The sequence below is a fragment of the Periplaneta americana genome, chromosome 2 (assembly GCF_040183065.1).
Source record: "Periplaneta americana isolate PAMFEO1 chromosome 2, P.americana_PAMFEO1_priV1, whole genome shotgun sequence".
NCBI lineage: Eukaryota > Metazoa > Arthropoda > Insecta > Blattodea > Blattidae > Periplaneta > Periplaneta americana.
The window spans coordinates 100,556,913-100,576,140 of NC_091118.1; the positions used below are offsets into that span (position 1 = coordinate 100,556,913).

General features: G+C 37.1%; 1 protein-coding gene and 1 non-coding gene across 4 annotated transcripts in view; both read left to right on the plus strand.

Annotated features, from left to right (window-relative positions):
• Positions 1–19,228, plus strand: part of RhoBTB (Rho-related BTB domain containing) — a 596,656-nt gene that overhangs the window by 209,887 nt on the left and 367,541 nt on the right. The gene's annotated exons all lie outside the window — the stretch shown is intronic.
• On the plus strand, positions 9,910–9,981 carry TRNAK-UUU (transfer RNA lysine (anticodon UUU)). The gene has a single exon. It is a non-coding gene; the product is annotated as a tRNA-Lys (tRNA).

The window sequence follows — 19,228 nt, forward strand, 5'->3', positions numbered from 1 at the left end:
GTTTGTTTATTTATTCTAGTATCAACAGTAATAACCCAAGTTTTTTTTAATAATTTCATCGAGCTTAACGAATTTTTCTTGTCATGATAATTATTTTGAGACCGTAGCGAAATGAAATTATCACCACGAATGGTATTCGGCTAGATAATTACCACACGAAAAATTAATCTTATTGCATTATTTTTCTGTGAAAGCAGAGGTTATAGACACACATAGTAGAGGAGGTAAGACCTGTCCTGTGACCTTATCATGTGCTGTGACTGTATCACCAATGGGTATGAAGAGACAAGATAGGTTTTAGTCTGAGATGAATTTCCATGTCGGTAGATTCGTATAATATTAACCATCATGAAATAGTCTCTCTCTAATAGCTCATTCGTTCCCTTTCGCATAGTCACAAAATCAGGTCTCACCTCCTCATCTGTACAGTAGTAGCAAAAAAACCGGACCGACCCTTGTAGCTGATTTCAGAGCCTTGTTCACTCCAGAGCACGATATACTGGTAACTAAGACTTTCATGGTTCGAATCCTGCCTGGGAAAGGAACTTTTTTTTTTTTTGTTCCTTATTCAAATTTATTCCCAATACTTTTCGATTGAAGCGATATTTTGCTACTTAATTAACTTATTATTCCCAGAACATGAATTTAACTAGCAACCGGAAGAAATTTGAATAAGAAACTAAAAAAAGTTTCCTTCCCAGGCAGGCTTCGAACCACGAAAATCTTAGTTGCCGTCTATCGTGCTCTGGAGTGAACAAGGCTCTGAAATCAGCTACTATTCTCCAATCAGGAGATTAACCGTGAAAGGAATATGCTTACTATTGCGTCATCTATTGGAGCGAAGTAGATAGATAATATTACCGTTATAACGTCAGTTTAAAAACCATGCGCTCTCCTGCATATGTTATTTCATGTATGGAGGGATTAAAAGACCAGGGGGCTATTTATAGACATTTCACTAGCCCGCCCTACGAGTTTGCTAAACTAGCCCCGGCTATCGACTGGTTACTTGTACATGATTCATATCATGTATCATATATAATATCATATATCATATCATATCATATATATCATATCATATCTCATATATCATATCATATCATATCATATCATATCATATCATATCATATCATATCATATCATATCATATCATATCATATCATATATCATATCATGTCATATATCATATCATATCATATCATATCATATCATATCATATCATATCATATCATATCATATCATATCATATCATATCATATCATATCATATCATATCATATCGCTAACACTGGTTTATGAATGCGAAAGACGTTAGTTCGCAGATCATCCACCGGAAGCCCGCGCTAAGAATGTTTATGAATACGGCCCCAGGAGATTAACAGTGATCTAATTTTGTAACTAGAGTAGTATAAATATGTGTGTATCAGTGTTATCGTTTGTGCTTTGAGAGTTAAGGGTACCCAGCTCCTTAATTTATAGTGCCAGAGGGAGGAGTCAGCCGAGGAGCTGTGCGCCGATTGGTTCTTATTAGTGCGGACCGCGGCGAGAACGCGGCCGACGTGTCGCCTTGCTTTGTGCTGTTCGGCTGAATGAATTCGGCGTTCGAATTAGGCTATTTATATTTAAAAAACACAAGGACGATTTTATGAGATACAATAAATAGCCTAGTTTAAATCAGTGTTTCTCAACCTGTTGGTCACGACCCCTGTGTCGAGGGGGAAGTCGCCGGGGACTTTAAAATGTTATTTTTATTTTAAAAATAAATAAATTTAGTAATAATTTAATAAGCAGTAAAAATAGCACAAATATAATTTATATAGAACATTCTATTTTGTTTTGTAACAGTCTTAAAAGTTAGTGTGAAACTTGATACTTCTGTTTGAACTAATTTTGCTATGTCTGGTTGAAATTTTGTAACACATAATAATATCGTTTTCAAGAGACAATCTGTTTCTTGCATTTGTTTTTATGTTGATCATTGCAGAAAACCCGAGCTCGCAGAGGTACGAAGTAGCGAAGGGAATAAGAACTCTTAAAAGTTGCTGATACCAATCCACGATATGCATTCCTTCTCTGTAGTCAGAACTTGTCCAATTCTTGACTGCTGAAATTGTAGTTGTAAACATTTTTCAGCAGATAACTCAATCAGCTCGTCGTGAAGTTGTGCACTTAACTCAGCCTTTTCACAGCGCGCTCACATAAAGGGTTTATCACTCATCTCAAACCTAAGTTTTCTTCGTGAGGACTGGCTACGAAATGATTTTAAATGATCAGCAGACTGCGGCCCTGGGTACCGAAACGCATTAAGTTACGAACGCACGGTCCACTGTGTGTGGTTTTTTTAGTAGGTTATTTTACGACGCTTTATCAACATCTTAGGTTATTTAACGTCTGAATGTGATGAAGGTGATAATGCCGGTGAAATAAGTCCGGATCCAGCACCGAAAGTTACCCAGCATTTGCTCATATTGGGTTGAGGAAAACCCCGGAAAAAACCTCAACCAGGTAACTTGCCCCGACCGGGAATCGAACCCGGGCCACCTGGTTTCGCGGCCAGACGCGCTGACCGTTACTCCACTGCGTTGTGTAGATCGACGGGAATGGGAGATTGAAAATGCAGGTACTCCTTGCCTTAACATGTAAACATTCAGTCGCAGTAGGACACAAAATAAATGTTCACGTTTATTTACTTACTACAGCTTTTAAGGAACTTGAAGATTCATTGCCGCCCTCACATAAGCCCGCCATCGGTCCCTATCCTGTGCAAGATTAATCCAGTCTCTATTATCATATCCCACTTCCCTCAGTTCCATTTTAATATTATCCTCCCATCTACGTCATGTCCTCCCCAAAGGTCTTTTTCCCTCCGGCCTCCTAGTAACACACTATATGCATTTCTGGATTCGTCAAAACATGCTACATGTCCTGCCCATATCAAACGTCTGAATTTAATGTTCCTAATTATGCCAGTTGAAGACTACAATGCGTGCAGTAATGTTCACATTTACAAATATAATATATAACATATATTTCCAGTACAAAAAATAATTGCCTAACATTACATGTTTAAATTTACATTGTACTGTACAAGTTATAACAGAGCAGAAAAGAAAAAATATACAGTACTTACACAAAATACATTTCTTCACCATTTAACGCAACGAATGATAAGGTACATTCGCAACGTAGCAAAATAAAATTATCTTCTAATTTCACTCAAAATAACTTTTTCTCAAGAAACGCTTTGAAATATTGTGAAAGGAATGTTGACATGTATCAACATTATACACAAATCTCGACAATTCTTTTTTATGTTCTACGTCTGATTTTGATGTTGAAGGCCAGTTTTGACTGTAGAATTAAATATTTTGTATACCTTTTGCTATTACATTCTTTTGAAAGAATCGAGTTTTATCTGTCCCTATATTTTTTAACAATTTGCAAAATTCAATGTTTTCTTTTTACTTCAATAAAAAATATTCCTTTCCGACCTTCTCTGTAAGTTGCTGCAGAAGGGAACGCTTGGCGCTCTTAATTTTCAACATGCTCCTCAGTAGTTTATTATAAAACAGCGAAATTAAGACTAGCACAAGTATGCATGTATAAATAATCAAATAAATAAATGAAGAGAAATAAAATATACTTATTTTCTCACAGGATCTCAAGTACGTATGGTGATTGCAAGGACCCACGCCAAGCAGAATGGGAAAGGCGGTAATCATTTATTATGAAACCAACTGTACTGTCACAGTGCCATCCCACCCCATGGGTCATGACGTCACGTATTATCCGTGCGTTCCAAACTTCAGTCTCGCGAATCGGTGATCCTAGACCGCAGTCTGGTGATCAACTTTGACAATGATTTTATGTCAAGAGAGTCGTTTTCAATATTGGAAACGAAATCATAAAACTCATAAGTCGGTGAAAAGTTTTCAATGTTTCCATTTTCAACTCTTGATGCCCAAATGTTCAGGTTTATTACAAAAGCATTTATTTTGTCTTGAACCAGAAGTATAGTTTTGTCACGTCCTTGTAACTCAATATTTAGTTGATTGAGATGTGTAAAGATAGCCAAATATGCAAGCTGAAGAAGAATTTAGCAAATTGGATGTTAGCAGTCTGTAAAAACAACTGCATCTCTGACTTGAGATCAACAATGGAGGCTGCTCCGAACACGGGTGGAGTGGGGGGTCACCTTCTTAAGTTCTAGAAAAAGAGGGCCGTTGCTTAAAAAAGTTGAGAAACACTGGTCTAATTTCTTCAGTTATTTAAATATAAAGTTATTAGAAAGAGTAAGTGCCAAAATAATTTGTTTGTTGGAAGTTAATTTCTTTCATTATCATAATATCATAAAAGTGGGACATATCTAGTTTTTTGTTATAATTACACTGTTCTATCTATTTTATTTTCAATTGCGGAATTTAAAACTTTTATTGTTAATTGACAGTATATTAAGGGGATGTAACGTACAATACTTAGAGAAGTTTATCACATTGATAAACATGATGCATTTTTCACCTTTAAAGAATACAGTCAATCTTAATCTGTAATCAGTTCCATCAATTCTTATTGAAAATTAAACAAATCAGTATGAAAAGTAAAATTATACTATCAATTTAATAAATCAGACACGGAAGTTCTTAAATCTGCTAGTATTTAAGCATCTCCATCCCTTTCACTACCACTCCCCCTACTTTGCTGTTTAGATATGCGTCCCCTCTCAAGAAGCCAGAGATGTCACAGAGCCAGCAGTTGGAAATGCCTGGTTTAAAGAGTGTGTAACTAACTACCCATACAAAGGCCGCCTCGTCGTTCTCTCTCCATGGTCACTACTGTTGAAATACAAGCAGAACAAAGACGTCTCTGTAGGCCTTGGCTCGAGCAGCAGCCGGATCTTCCAAATATGAGAGAAAAATGCTAAACTTGTTTTGTCGATAGCAATATTGAGTCTGATATCAAGGCCTCCTAGCATTGAGTTGGACAATTTATTAATACACTGTCACCTTTGAAAGACGGAATTAAATCGTATCTAGGCAAAACTGATTGTAGGTCGGTTGTAATTTCGTTTCGATTATTTAACACCTTGTACCGTTGTAAAGATGTTACAAAGGTGTTATGGTACTAAGTATCGCTCTATAGATTTTCGCTTACGAATTATGAATACGAGACTTAACAATATAGGCTATTAACAGTGGCGTAGCCAGCGGGTGGGCCAGGTGGGTCCAGGCCCACCCAAAAAATATGCGGATTTTTGCGTTTTTATGGAAAATACTCAACATTAAAAACTAAACCATGGATCCAGAGCAATAGTTACAGTAGATAGCATTAAGGTAAGAAATAAAAAGTGCGTTCGTTTCTTCAAGAGCTAATTTAACTGTGTTGGATTGAGCCTAAAAAATTGTCTGGCAGCGACAAAAAGAAGGAAGCCGTGGAGGCTACTGAATTGTTATATCAGTTAGAAAAATTTGACACGATATTCTTGCTCTTACTCTTGCAAATTCATTATCGGAAGCACCTCAGTCTCCAAAAATGGATATTAGTAAATATTCGTCCTTAATTAAGGCAATTAGCCTATATAAAACTTTTCAAAGCTCTGAAACGAAGAAAAATTCGACAATCATGTCAAGCACAAGGCTTTGTAATCGAGCAGTTCTATCCATCAAGAGGGAGAAAAGTAGGGATTTGTTGAAGGACCATCATAAGCGATCGACAGATTCGTTGCTAGGAAATCTCGACAGCTCCAGTTCACCTTATGAAGCGTTTGTATAGGTTTGCCTTGCATGATTGTTTATCATAATTTTGCATGTTATTAAATAAGACTTCCGAGAATGAGTTTCAAGAGAGTTGACGGCAGCGGTATTGTTAGGAGATGGGTCAGGTACTTTCTAAACCCTGCATATCTGGCCCACACAAAATAATTAGTCTGACTACGCCACTGGCTAATAATAGTAATTGTGGACAGACAGAATAAGAAACGAAGCTGTGTTCGAAAGAGTGGGTGAAGAAAGAATGATGCTGAAACTAATCAGGAAGAGAAAAAGGGATTAGTTGGATAACTGGCCGAGAAGAAACTGCCTACTGAAGGATGCATTGGAAGGAATGGTGAATGAGAGAAGAATTCGGGGCAGAAGAAAATATAAGGTGATGGACGACATTAAGATATATGGATCATATGTGGAGACTAAGAGGAAGGCGAAAAATAGGAAAGATTTGAGAATGCTGGGTGTGCAGTGAAAGACCTGCTCTTGGGCAGAACACTATGAATGAATGAATAGTAAGAAAAGGAATTGAAAGTTTACGAAAGTTTGATATGGATATGAAATTTTGAAAATAAATAAATTAATAATTTATTTTGAAAGATAGTAAAGTCAAAAAACAAAAATTTTCAGACTTAATAAATTACTACACATTAAATAAAAACGAATTTAAATAATTGCTTAATTATGTTTTTGGAACTCAGTATTTTTGTCTATTTTAATATGCTGGCAAATAAAATGTACATTTTACATAGGTACTCACCCTTTTGACGGAAGGTACTGAATCTGTTGCTTATTTTGTGGTCCACAAACTACATATTCTTAAGACACTGTCATCTACCCGTGTCGGTTCCTCTGCACACAACGAATTTCTTTTCTGTTTGAGTGTTTTCTTTTAGTTCATCTGTAGTATGAGGATTAGTTGCATACGGTTAACTTTACTTTAGGCCTACTTTACCTTACTTTACTTCGGAATGTTAGAAAATTTACGTAGAAATCGTGGCACAATACAACACACTACTGCATTGTCCCAAATGAAGTGTGATTGATGACTGATCTGCCCTAGAGGGTGGGGGGAATAATAGCGATTATTTTGAAACAGTTCCTTGCTCGGACAGTACCTTGGAATACTACGCTCCAAATAACTATGTTGTTCTGAGCTAGTACGAAATGCTTGACGTTACAAAGGTGAGGGGATGTCTTTCCCGAAGTAGTAATGTCCGCAAGATTTTTCGTCCACACGGACATTTAGACCACACTCTCCTTTCGTCCCCACCACCATTTGGTCAACAGAAATTTCGGTTGTATGCACATTATCAGTATTCAGTATTCGTCACAGAGACCACTGTCAACACTTTTTTTTTTTTTGACCGTAACTTTGCTAAGGTTTTCGGTATGAAACAGTTTTGAGCCAGGAAATTGACTTTAAATTAATATTTTTTGGCCATTTACATACAGTACATGGGGTGGTGTATGATTACGTCTTCCCTCTGGTATATGTGTTATATAGTAGGAAAGACCAAGTTACATACACACGAATTTTCGAAGAGCTGAAGGCGCAAGCTCAACGGAGGAATTTGCAGCTACAACCAGATACTGCAATGATTGACTTCGGAAATGCCATTAGAACAGGTTTTCCGCTTACGTGAATGCAGTATTGCCGTTATCATTACACGCAAGCAATTTGCCGGTATGCTCTTACGCAGTGTCGGTTAAAGGTTCCATACAACGAAAATGAAGACATTCGACGATCTGTAAGGATGCTCCTTGACATTCCGTTTGTGCCTTTAGCTGATGTAGAAGACGTATTCGAAGAATTGTCCGGTGTAGTCCATGATGATGTCGAGGAATTGGTAAATTATATAGATCTAACTTACGTCAGAGATCGACCAGCCAGGGGTCGTCGCCATGCTGTAACAGCACGATATCCGCCAGAGCTATGGAATATGTACCAACAAGTTATCCAGGGCAAACATCATACGAACAACATTCGCGATTCCAAAAATTAATTATTACCCACCATGTATCATTGCCGAAATTTACAAAATTTATAGAGCATCTTAAAAAAGACGTACGCGATAACCATGCCATGATAAAGCAGTTGTCCGGCGGACACCGACAGGTTAGGAAGCCTGTGGAAAAAAAAAGACGTCACAAACCAAACACAAATAGAGGTAATTGTGCGCAGATATGGGGAGTACAAACATAATGGAAATGTACAGCAATACCTCCGTGCTGTTAGTTACAAACTAAAATTACAGTATGAAGAAGACGAAGAGGAAGAACTGAATGTCTAATTCTAAAAACACAGATATAAATCCAGTTAATACAAATTCAATAAAATAAAACTTCAGCATGTGGTAAATATCCATTTCTTCACGACATTTCGTCCATACTATGTAACAAATACATGGACCAAGTAGGTGTGGCCCAAGTGTCAGTGTGGATTATAGTGCCTATGGCCAAAGATTTGGTTGGATTAAAAGTCTATGGACGAAATTTGTGTGGACGAAATATCTACGGGCAACAAACCGTGGACAAAGTGTCCCGAAACCGTTACAAAATACTCGTTTTACTTTGGAACTACATTATGACAATGCCTGTTCCACAGAACGGAACATGTTTGACACTATTGGAAGCAGTGGCGCCAACTTTTGGAAAACACTGGGTGGCTCAAACATTTGAGGTATAAGTTAAGATAAATGAATCTCGTAAGTATAATTACAACACGACAAATTATTGGTTGGGCTCGGGCCCCACGATTGGAAGCAGAAATTATACTGAAAAAATGTTGGAAACTAAAGTAAAAGATAAATAGTAAAGATACGAAGAGCTTCTTTGAAAAAAAAAATACAGATTATCTTGAAACTGATGTTACTGAGTATAGGATTCTATCAAACAGTTATTAACACAATGCCTGCATTAGATTATAGTAACTGTATTGTGAATTGTATCAATGGAGATGAAAATATATAGGTTAAGTTTTATTTACATATGTTTTCAATGTTTAGTTTCATTACCAATTCTTGAAATTAAACTAAATTCTGTCCAAACATGACTGTATTGTTGAAGGTGTTTTATTTACAATAATATAAAGGTTCTAAATTTTCCTGTTTCATCACATTGAGATTATTACTCTTCATGGAGGTATTATGAATTTTAGCACGGCCGAAATGATTATAGATTTTTATTTACTAATTTTTTGAGAAATTTAACACCATTGTGAACTTGAGCTGGGCAGAAGAAGAAGAAGAAGAAGAAGAAGCAGAAGAATAGATTAGGTTTTATATATCATTGGGATTCACTTCGGCTCTTGACCAATTTACGAATAATTTTAAATTACATTAAACTAGTGGCTTGTGCAGAAAATACTGCAACCTAAATTCATTAGAATTTCAAATGAAGATGTTCAGATTTATTTTCAATTAAGAATATCAGACATTTTGAAACTTATTTGCTTCCATACTACCTCTGAATGGTTTTTTTATACCAAATACTTTTTCTGGAACATATCCAGCTTCAGTTCTTGAGTGTCAATGCAAAAACGCAAGTAACAATGTCAGGACGATCAGTTGGATTTTTCAGTGCGAGTAAAGCAGTAGTTATTTCAGGTCATTGCGGTTTCTGCTGTAGATGAGAGTTAAGAAAATATCATGTTTGACATGCTTTCGAACAACAGACATAATAATTTCGAGGGAAAAATTGTTCCGGAGCCGGGTATCGAACCCGGGACCTTTGGTTTAACGTACCAACGCTCTACCACTGAGCTACCCGGGAACTCTAACCGACACCGATACAATTTTTCCCTCTATATCCACAGACCTCAAAGTGGGCTGACAACCGTCAAGCAACCAACTTCGAGTGCACACTAACTCCGTGTGACTTAAATTGTGGTTTTCTTTTAGCGAACAGTGACGTGTATTATGCAAATCAAGATTTCAGGTATAACTCCCTGTAAAGTTGATTTGAATAATTTCGAGGGAAAAATTGTTCCGGAGCAGGGTATCGAACCCGGGACCTTTGGTTTAACGTACCAACGCTCTACCACTGAGCTACCCGGGAACTCTAACCGACACCGATACAATTTTTCCCTCTATATCCACAGACCTCAAAGTGGGCTGACAACCAAAAATTGTATCGGTGTCGGTTAGAGTTCCCGGGTAGCTCAGTGGTAGAGCGTTGGTACTTTAAACCAAAGGTCCCGGGTTCGATACCCGGCTCCGGAACAATTTTTCCCTCGAAATTATTCAAATCAACTTTACAGGGAGTTATACCTGAAATCTTGATTTGCATAATACACGTCATTGTTCGTTAACAGAAAACCACAATTTAAATCACACGGAGTTAGTGTGCACTCGAAGTTGGTTGCTTGACGGTTGTCAGCCCACTTTGAGGTCTGTGGATATAGAGGGAAAAATTGTATCGGTGTCGGTTAGAGTTCCCGGGTAGCTCAGTGGTAGAGCGTTGGTACGTTAAACCAAAGGTCCCGGGTTCGATACCCGGCTCCGGAACAATTTTTCCCTCGAAATTATTCAAATCAACTTTACAGGGAGTTATACCTGAAATCTTGATTTGCATAATACACGTCACTGTTCGTTAACAGAAAACCACAATTTAAGTCACACGGAGTTAGTGTGCACTCGAAGTTGGTTGCTTGACGGTTGTCAGCCCACTTTGAGGTCTGTGGATATAGAGGGAAAAATTGTATCGGTGTCGGTTAGAGTTCCCGGGTAGCTCAGTGGTAGAGCGTTGGTACGTTAAACCAAAGGTCCCGGGTTCGATACCCGGCTCCGGAACAATTTTTCCCTCGAAATTATTCAAATAAACTTTACAGGGAGCTATACCTGAAATCTTGATTTGCAATAGACATAATATCTTGGAACAGCTGCTGCATGTTTCGTGAACTACCTTGAAATGTAGAGGGCAGAATCACTTTTTCCTGCTAATATATCTTGCTGAGGTGATCAACAGTTTACAAAATCTTGTAGGCTTCTTGTTTTATCATTAGGTAATACCTTTTGATCTTTCCTTAGGAATTGTAATTTTTGTGTTTCCTCAGACAATATGCTGTATGAACTTGTGTTACTAATGAATGTGTGGGAAATGGTTACGAACAGCAATCCGAAATGGAGCAACATGAAGTAACGTTATTCTAGTGAGCTTGTTTTGCTAGCGTGGGACACTGTGTTGCAATTGTGATTCATCAGGGAAGAGGAGGGGATATATCATCAGACCACAGTGAGGGCTTCATTTGATCCCCCTTGTTTGTCATGCACAACATAACGATATTTTGGTGCCTCATCTTCTAAGGAGACAAAAACACCCGCAATGTCCTGTGCAGTAGGTTGATTGTATCGCCATTGATCTAACCCAATATGATCAACGAAACATAAAATGTGCAGAGGACACGTTTTCTTCATTTACCAATTTTTGTAGGAATAGCATAAATAATTTTATCAACAATATCTGACAACATTTGGAGTGTATTAGGTACCTGTGAATATTGGACATCATTTGGGCCACGTAAAACATTACCATACCTATGTTGAATCAATGACGTATAATTTTCCATAAGTTCGTAATGAGTTGTTAATGGCGGAAGATCAGAGACGTAAGTTATATATTATTCCGTATATTTTCAACACTAGGCTATAGGCTGTTGTGAGGAATCTATTGCTGAGATGCAGAAAATGAGGTAAATGCTATTTCAGACTTGTAGAATCTTCTATGCGCTATAAATAAAATTGGTCATCGTAAATCATTAGCAGTTTCAGTGTTTCATTCGTTGCTGGTTACGGGAAATAAACTGACTCATCATGGTAGGAAGAAGTGAAATGACCTACTATTCCTCCTACAACAAAATGGTATGATTGGCAGCGATCACAAATCTAATCTATTAAACTAAAGGAATATGAAATTAATTTCGATGTAGTTTAAAAATACAGATAAAATAGGAAGCATGACTCAGTTACTAATACCTCTTCCATAGTAGTACACAACTACATAGGCAAATTAGAGAATACACACACACATATATATATATATATATATATATATATATATATATATATATATATATATATATATATATATACTACACCGCTATTAAATATATAAAAAGATCCACACCATTTGATTAATAACTATACAAATATTTCATTTTTAGTAACAATATTGTTACCTTACGTAAGTTTTGTAGTTTCCAGTAATATATAACCGTTACTCAGTAAAGTATAGAAATTAAAATCTAATTTAAGATTTTTCTCTAAATCTGCTTATATAACCCGAAAAGGTTTTACTTTCATTTCATCAATAGAGCATTATTGTGTATAATATTAGTGAAAAATACATCATTGCATTTTTAATGGTAATAATATCATCAAACATTCTTAAGTTTTGTAGTTTTAATATCCAATACACAGCTGTACTCAGAAAATTACACACCATAAAATCAGACCTGTAAGTCTTGAAGTTTTTAATAAGCAATATAGAAAATTTCTAAAAAATTTACAGAAACGAAGATCGACATATTGGCATTGTGATGTCAGAGAATCTGAGCTGTCTGAACTTCGAACTTCAAATATGGCAGCAATCTTGCAGGCCATGGCTTTCCTCCAGTATTGTTTACTGTAATGTGTGTGTGTTTTGTTTTATTCTGAAAAGCCATTAGTTCTCAGAACTGACGACAGGTAGGTAGATTTTGAAAAAATAGGAAAATTATGTACCGGAAAATTGACATTTCACTGAAAACTATGAACATACTATTTTTTTTCGCATATCCTTGATGTCAAACTTCAAAATGAGGGGTAATTCTTTAAAATTTTGTTCAGCCGTTTTCCCGTAATTTTCATTACCAGTTCAAATTATATATTTCCTGCTACGAACAAACCTGATCTACGAATTTAGTTTGATATTAGAAAACATTTCTTTTCCACGAATTCTCATCCCACCTTATTATGACATACTGCATCGCATGGCATACAGGGAAGAATTTGGTCTTTTAGCGTCCAAAATACCACTGTTTCATTACGTACTGGTAGTAAGTACCTGTTCCAAAATACCACTGTTCTATTAGATACTAGTCTTACGTACAGACCCAGAATCAAAATTTGGACTACCTGAATTTTGTTTCTGGGTCTGTACATATGCCAAGATACTACTGTGCACCTGTGTAGTTATATATATATATATATATATATATATATATATATATATATATATATATTGTACTGTTATTTGGAAACTAGTATTTTCAAGGAACTGAAACAGTTGAAACTGTTACGAGAAAATAACTTTTCCGGTTATCCTATAGGAACTTTTGTCCAACATTTTTCGTCCAACTTTAATTTGGTTCTTTATGATGTTTGGTTCGGTCTTTATTTTCGTCCATAATGTACTTAGTCCTTAAATGCTTTGGTCCTGTCTAACTTCGGCCAGACGTTACTTTCGCTCATTATATCCTTCGTCTTTTGTAATTTGGTTCTTCCTGTGTTTGATCAATTAGTGAAATATTTTTTCATGCTCTCTATTCTAGGCTACATCTATTGTAGTGTCCCCACAATAATTTCTCCGACTTTCTAACTAATTAACTGTATACTAAAAATCACGTCTCTCAGTTTTTTTTTTAATTTGTGTTCGTTTTATTTCATTTACCGTACAGTACATATTGTTTAGTTGTATTGTATATTTATCCGTATTAAAAATTAAATCCTACTTCGTGACCTTCATTCATCAACAGAAGGGTTGGAGTGTGATTTTAATGGTAAGCTACAGATCTAAGATAAATTTTCACATTGTCATTGTCTTTATCATAACCATAGTTTCTTACAATTTGCTCTATTCTTTCCTGATTCGTTACATATCGTTTTGATACTGGAGGTCTATAACGTGAGTGACCACCTCTCATTTGGATATTCAGATGCTCGGTCTCCTGTTGAAGGTTTTTTAGGCCATCCAAAAATCGCCGTATTGATATAATAGTCAGGTATACAGCCTACCTACCTACAGTATTAGTAGAGGGACGTAACATATTCACTTGAGGACATGATGTACCCAAAGTGGTTCGCAAATTTACCCAAAAATAGGGTGACTAGATTCATATCGATTGATTGAAACAGGAGAACATTGTTCGAAAAAAAGAGGACATAAAATATGTACTTAGATTTAGGCTTATGCCTATATTATACTATAAATTACTTCAATATCTATTTTCTTACAAAATATTTACAGTACAGTCGGCCTGGGTAGCGTAGTTGGTATAGCGCTGGCCTTCTGTATTCGAGATTGCGGGTTCGATCCCGACCCAGGTCGATGGCATCCAAGTGTGTTTAAATGCGATAGGCTCATGTCATTAGATTTACTGGCATGTAAAAGAGCTCCTGAGGGACGAAATTCCGGCTGATATAACCTATGCAGTTGCGAGCGTCGTTAAATAAACTATAGTTTTAATTTTCTTTTACAGTACAGATTTAGGCTTATATTATACTTAAAAATATGTTAATATTACAAAATAATTGTGGTAAAACTTAATAATAACGATTTTACAGTTAGCTACATATGAAAGTAAAGGGAACTATTAATTAAAGAAGACAGAAATTATCTATTTAGATTTAGGCTTAGACCTATATTATACTTAACATTATGTCAATATCTATTGTATTACAGCATACTTATGATAAAACTTAATAATATAAATTGATTTCACAGTTAACTACATATGAAAGCCAAGGAAACTATAAATTACTGTCAAAATACATATAAAAGCACAAAGTATGAATTTAATATCACTTTGTAAGCAAAGAGAGTTATGATCGTGGCAAAGAAAATATATTTCGTCGATGCTGCTGCCATCTACAGTCAAATTACTTGAAAAAGGCGTCAAATCAGATAATTTGAAAATATCAGGCATACAATTTACGAAAAGGAGGACATTTCTTGATTTTTTTTTTAAATTCGCCCGGACCCAGCACAAAGGCCTAAAAAGGAGGACATGTCCGGACAAAAAAGAACATCTGGTCATCCTATCCAAAAACCCAACTCATGTGCCATTGTATTGGAACACTGTGCGATTATTTTAATGAAACGAATAATATGCAAAATGCAAGTCTAAATTTAGCATGGATGTAAGTTTCGGGAAGTGAATGCAGGCATGAGTCCTTGTGATCTTGTGCTTGTACTGGCGGGCGGCGAATTGAAAGGTCGGGGGCTGAATGAATGGGCTCGGCTTTGTGTGAAGTCAGGTAAATGTCGTGGGGGGAGCTCCGAGTTGCGACACGACGGTTAATGACATCATTAACTGCTTTAGTGTACATTGCACATACTTTTTTCATTGTGAGTCAAAAGGGAATTGCGTCAACGTCGCAGCCGCTTTAGGTTGGTTTCCTTGGTGACGGATGTTACATGGACACGTAGTACTTACTGTATACTAATACTACTTACCCTCGCCCGTGGCTAAGTGGTTAGCCTCTCAGCCTTCCACCCTGGCGACCTGGCTTCGATCCCCTTCTGGCTCATGATGGAATTCGTGGTGGACAAAGCGGACCCGAGGACTTTTTCTCGGAGTTCTCCAGTTTCCCCTCCCCTTTGTCATCATTTCACTAATACTACACAATCGTCCTCACTCTTTGAGATCCCGAGCCCGACCTTTAGAACAAATTAAAACAATGGTTTATTTAACGACGCTCGCAACTGCAACTCATCTTCTGCTCTTCCGAATGTTTCACCATACACCTTATCAACTTCCAGTTTTAAAATGTTTGCAGCATTAAAGGGATTAATGCAAGTCGTAATATAAGCTTCATATTCAATACAAAATGTAAACAAACAATAGTCAATTTCTTACGAAAGAAACATAACAACGTAACGCAAGATAATACAGACACAGTATGGACTGTCTAACCATGGACAGAACCCCTGATCCCCCGATTGCTTAGTCTTGCAGGTTTGACGGCAACTTTTATCAAGTTTATTATACTGCCATCTAGCGACAGTAGAAGGAGTCACATCATAATTCCCATTTGAATTGCATGGAGCAACTGTACTTCCATCTAGCGGTTGTTTTAAATCGACGGTGGCGATCCTGGTGGTTGTTCTCTTACACATGCTATGTTTTTAACATTACGATGGTCAATCTGTTATATACGTAATCAGGGACACAACCAACATACAATTGTGCTAGTGAATTTAATTTACGGCAGGGGGCACTATGGCCCAGCACTGCAACCTGTTACGGTCTATTGCGCTATCCCTCAAGCTAGGCGCACTCCCAAACCCACACCGGCTGACTACACAACGTTCGCTGAATACCCAGGTGTCGAGCAAGCAACCCCCCTCTTTCCTAGGCCAGCCCCCTCTGTGCGTCGCCAGGCGGCGATCGGGGAATGCTATGGAATGATGACGAAATGGAGAAATGGTGGCGGAATTATGTAAATGCCTAATATGGGGGAAAACGAGAGAACCCCGAGAAAAAACCCAACTGCGACCTGGTCCGCCACAAGTGTCGAAAAATCCCAGACCTGACAGGGACTCGAACCCTATGTGACAGGTCAGAGATCTGACCACTCAACCACCGCAGGGATCCAACTGTGCTCATGGATTCCATCCGTATTTTCAGCCGCACAACATATTGAGATAGTCATGAACAACATATTGGATTTACAGGTCTATTTTTGTCTCAACAGAAAAGCAGCTTTAAACATATGATTAATTCTTGAACATATTGGCTAATATCGAGCACTCCTACGTAACTCGTAACATCAGTAAAAGTATCATTTTAGGACTAAAAAAGTAAACACAAAAACAAAGAAAAATAAAATTATTTATTGGATTACTTGAAAAGGAGAATTCACTCAGGAAATTCATTTGTACAATAAAATAAAAAATAAAAATGAAAAATTTTACTCTGTATCAGATATACGTAGGCACGTAGAAAACGTCACCCAGTCAGGGAATGAAACTACGGTTGTGTTGTTTAAATTTTTATTTTTGTTTTAGTTTACAAATGGAAGGAATCGAAAATCGAAAGAATCGGAAAAGAGAGGAGAATTGGGAGGACAAATTTAAAAGGTACGCAAAGCGCGTCCTTGCAAGGGGTTGGGGGCTGTAAGAAACTAAATATGTGAGCTCCAAGCCTGTTGGCCACTAGTCTCATTCCGGGTTACGCTGCTCCACTGAAGGAGTTCTAGAAAATTTTGAAGGGGAAAACCGAAAGTGGACGTAACCTCTTAGGTACCACATACGCGAGGGGGATGGAAGGGCTGTATGCTTAGTAAAGTCCATTTTAGACTTACAAATTACAAGAATTAACAGTAAGTGAGGATCAAGCAAGATTAACTTCAGAAAACTCTTAAAAACATTTAGAACTGGAAGAAAAATCAGCCATGTAATGGAAAACCATCACGGAAGAGAAAAATAAATCCTGAAACATATTTGGAAAAAAAAAAACTATAAAAATTGAATATATAATTGTGATAAATAATTTAAGTTACGTGAGAACTAGAAACTAAGCCTTCAATATGACATTTACAAGTGAGGTTATGTGTGTGCGATACTTAAGAATGAAAGTATATGTCTCCTTTCAGTATATCTCTTTACATCCAAAGCAGTAGCAGTAGTTTGCAATTACTATGGCTATGATCAGTACATAATAACTTATCTGTTTTTTTTTACTTGGTTATTTAAAGAGGTTGTATCAACTAGGTTATTTAGCGTCGATGGGATTGGTGATAGCGAGATGATATTTGGCGAGATGAGGCGGAGGATTCGCCATTGATTATCTGACATTCGCCTTACGGTTGGGGAAAACCTCAGAAAAAAACCAAGCGGAGATCAAACCCGCGCCGGAGCTCAAGTCTGGATCGGCAGACAAGCGGCTTAGCCGACTGAGCTACGCCGATGGCCTTAGTCTTACTTTGAGTACATTTCACTAATGAATCACAACCAAGAACCCACGTATAAAAAACATTACAGAATTGTCTGCAGCATACCAAAATCACGTGACTTACGTTTCCAATGTTGATATCTTGCACATTAGACCACCAGCACTGTATCTACTGTATATATTCTATATTATACTTACTCTATGAGCGGAAAAAAAAACTTTTCCGTGCCATTCAGTTGACAACTCGATTCGATTCAGCAGCACTAAATAAGGAATACTTTCTGTTCCATGCCAGGGCTAACAATATAACTTTATTGCCGGAAACTCCGTTACTCAAAAGAGTGTAAAGAAAACAGTGCGGTACTGCCGACATATGCGTGTTATTGTGCTGTATTGATAAAAAATAATTACGAATAAAGTAAATACTTTATTGTTCAGTCAACTGTCCGAAGACAGGTCTGAACCTCACAAGTGATACCAACAAGGCACCACTTTTGAAGCAACTTTTGAAGGATGGCCAATTCCTTTCCCCCTCTATTCCATACGTCTCCGATTAGCTACATATTATACTAATCATACTTCAGACGCATACAAACAATTAATAAACCCATTTTCTTCATTGCCATAAATATGAAGTTAAACAGTATGAATTTAAATATGGATTCAAAGGTGCTAATAGAGTTCGCCGAGATCGAAAATTAAATCACGATATTTATGTAAAAAAATGGATTTGTAGATGTATTACTATTAAAATTCTTTCTTTATTATTTATTTATTTATTTATTTATTTATTTATTTTTTGGTGGTAGTCCTAATTGGCATTGGTGTAAGAAAGGTGTGGTGGATTTACTTCACTTTTAGTAGCAAGAACCCCAATATCAACCAGAAGGTCATTGAAATCTTTGGTAAAATGACTGAAAAATGGAATTCTACAGTGTGGTTGGGAAGTAACTAGATATTATTAAATGGCTGTAGAACTTTAAATATCTATGGAATCATAATGAAAGTGATGTCTACAAATAGGTCATTAAATAGGATTTAAACTTTCACGCGTCGGTTGTACAGACGGCAGCCATGGATGAATGTACGAGGCGCATCCAGAAAGTAAGTTTCCCAAATTAAAAAAAAACACACTTTCAGGAAAGCATTTATTGGCAACAGGTACAGCAATGTTTCAGCTATTTTTCAACATAGCCACCATCAGAATTGAGACACTTGTCGTATCGTGAGATCAACTTTTGTATCCCTCTGTCGTAGAACTCTGCCGCCTGTGAATGGACCGAGCGTGTGACAGACGTCTTCAGCTCTTCGTCATTGCCAAAACGCTCACCGGAGGACAGGAATTTCTTGAGGTGCAAGGAAACGTGAAAATATGGGAGCAAGATCAGGACTGTAGGGTGGATGATCAAACAACTCCCAGCCAAATTCCGTCAAAACAGCTTCTGTGCGCCGAGCCGTATGTGGACGAGCATTGTCATGGAGGATCAGTAAGCATTCCACGCCTCTTGTTTTGAATGGCACGTCGCAATTTTCGCATTGTTTCACAGTAACGGTCAGCGTTCACTGTTTCACCTCTTGGAAGGAAGTCAATGAGC